The sequence below is a fragment of the Pinus tabuliformis genome, chromosome 1_1 (genome assembly GCF_031772625.1).
Source record: "Pinus tabuliformis cultivar Carrire ecotype Pingquan chromosome 1_1, CPIR1, whole genome shotgun sequence".
NCBI lineage: Eukaryota > Viridiplantae > Streptophyta > Pinopsida > Pinales > Pinaceae > Pinus > Pinus tabuliformis.
In genome coordinates, this window is record NC_142297.1 from 690,516,104 (window position 1) to 690,519,247 (window position 3,144).

Genomic DNA, 3,144 nt, shown 5'->3' on the forward strand with positions numbered 1-3,144 from the left:
TGCTTGTCGCATTGAGCTCTCAGTCTACTAGGCCTCACCTCCTGCCACTTTGTCAACCCATTTTCCCTTGTGCAGTTGACCCCCTGGTTAGCCAGAAGATCCGCTAGCTTGTTTGCCTTCCTGCGAACATGGTGGAAACTGATAGTGCGCAGGCCCTGAAGATGGCTTTGAATCCTTTGGAAAACTTGAATTAGTTTCCAATGTTTAGAGACTTTATCCGGTGCGGTTCCATTGTGAATTTTTTGCACTGAGTTGATAATTAACTCTGAATCTGCCTCTATCATGACATTTTGATAGTTGTCCTGCTTCAGCAAATCCAGGCATTGCTCCATAGCCATAAGCTCGGCCATGTTGTTGGTGGTTGTACCTAGGTGGTAATGAAAGATACTAAGTATACTTCCCTTTGAATTTCTGAGAACACCTCCATACCCTGTTGTTCTTGGGTTCCCCTTAGAAGCCCCATCAATGTTGTATTTTAAATAGCCTGCTGGAGGTGGATGCCAAAATTCCTTTTCCGAGTCAGACAAAAGGATCCTCTTGTCAATGCCCCGGGGGAGAGCCTCTGCAACCCCAGCTGCCTGAGAATATTTCGATCTGAATCTGAGGGGGGATTTTTGGGGGGGTTACGAACAATGGTTCCCATAGTCTCCTTGAGCTATTTCAGGATTAACTCCAGCAGGTATTGAGGGGGATTTTTCCCCCTTAAAAACTCTTTTATTCCTCTCCTTCCACACATTCCATATGATGAAGCTTGGTACCAGAGCCCACTCTAAGTTAAGAATTTCATTGTCTGAAAATTTTTTCCTCCAATTGATGAGGGTATTGATGATGCTCCTTTTGTCCCTATCAGATTTTTGGAAGATTGCCGCACATGAATCCCATAGGCAGGATGTAAAAATGCAATTGTTGAGTAAATGCTCCAAGGTTTCTTCCTGATCTTCACATAGCAGACATCTTGAAGGCCCCTGTACACCCCTTTTCCTTATGTTGTCCCAAGTCAGAATTTTCCTATGATAAACCACCCACATGAAGATTTTGATTTTCATCCACCCTGGATTTTTCCAAAGATTTTGCGAGATTTTGTCAGGAACTAGGTGATCCAGCCCAAGGAGAATGCTTTTATCTTCCTTAAGATTAAAGGTGCCCTCTTTGTTCTCTCCCCATCTCAGTTGATCTTGTCCCTCTACCACTAAGATTTTCCTTTGTTCTATAATTTTCCTGAGTTCTTTTGCTTTAGTTCTTAGGAGATTGTTATTACTGCAATCTATATTTCTCCATACTCTCCACTTTTCCGTTAGATGAGAATGTGTCCAGTAATCCTTAACCTTTATTAAACCTTGGGACTCCGACTCTTGTTTAAGATCTAGAAACTCTTCTTTTACCAGAATTGATTCTTGCTGCCATTTATCTTCCCAAAAAAGAGCAAGATTTCCATCTCTGATTTCCCAGAAGCTATTCTCTTGTACTAGTCTTTTATTTTCCCAGGCTTTGTTCCAAATATAAGAACCCTTTATATTTCCGAACATTCTTATTAGATCACTGTTTTGCCAGGAATTAGCATATTTTTCTTTCCAAATCTTAGCCCATTGGGTTTCCGGATGCTGGACCCAGCGCCACCAAAGTTTGGCTCCTAGAGCCTTACTGAGAATCTCTTGATCATCCAATCTAAGCCCTCCATGGTTTTTGGGCTTACAAATTTTGTCCCAAGACACTAAGGGCCATTTTCTCTTGGTCTCCTCCCTACCCCAAAGGAAATTTCTTTGAATATCTCTGAATTGCTGAAGGACCCCTTTTGGAGCTGGGAGGGTTGGTAACATGAAGATTGGGATTGCTTGGAGCACTGCTTTGGTAAGAACTAGTCTGCTCGCAAGGTTTAAAGATTTGATGGTCCATTTACTGATTTTATCCTGCAACTTGTTCCTCAAAGGTTCCCATATACTTTTTTGCATTGGTTTTGCCGTTAGAGGAACTCCTAAATATTTTGAAGGAAGAGAATCTCTTTGGAAGCCAAGAATTCTGGAGATGTTTTTCTGAATAGCAATATTGGTATTGAAGAAAAAGATTTTAGATTTGGAGAGATTTACTTCCATACCTGAAGCCGAGGCAAAAAGATTCAGAATTATTTTGTAGTTTGAGGCTTCTTGGACTGTGGGGAGTCCCTGAAGCATGGTATCATCAACAAATTGTTGGTGAGTCAGAGCTTGCCCATTATCCGTTAGCTGCAGGCCTTTAATCTTTCCTGTAGATCGCGCCTGTTTTATAGCTCTCCCCAGCCCTTCCATCATGATAATAAAAAGGAAGGGGGAGAGCGGGTCCCCCTGTCTGAGGCCTCTAGAAGGATTGAAAATCTCTGAGGGGGAGCCATTAACCAATATAGAAAAACTGGAGGAGGTCACTAGTGCCATTACCCATCTGACCCAGAGATGATCAAAACCAAATGCAATCAGAATTTTTTTTAGGTAGACCCAATTTACTTTGTCATAAGCCTTGGCAATATCTAATTGCATGATCATGCCCGCCTGCTTCTTGCTAGTTAAAGAGTGCACCACTTCTTGCGCTTGAATGATATTATCCAAAATTTGTCTGCCTTCCACATACCCTGATTGCTCCCCAGAAACCAGGACTGGAAGCAAAGGTTTGAGTCTATTAGCCACAACCTTGGATATAATCTTGTAGATTATGTTGCATAGGCCTATGGGTCTATATTTATCCGGAGTAAGAGAAATCTCCTGTTTGGGGATCAGGGCGATGAAAGAAGTATTGAGGGCTTTCAGAATAGTTTTATTTGACCTGGAATCCTCCACAACATTCAATATGTCCTGCTTAACAATGTTCCAACAAGCTTTGAAAAAGTCCACATTGAAACCATTCGGGCCCGGTGCTTTGCCATTTTGCATGTCTTTGATTACATCTCTTAGCTCCCCTTCCGTTACTGGTCTATTAAGGTTGAAGTTGTCCTCCCTGGATACCAGTTTTGGTATGTTTCTGGTAATTTCCTTGATGGCCTACTCTCTATCTGAAATGTTCTCCTATGTTATACCTTGGAAATGGTGGACTAACACAACTTCTATAGCTTTATGGGATATCTGAAGTTCCCCTACTTCATTCTTGATTGAAGAGATATTGTTGTGAACTCTATTGGCC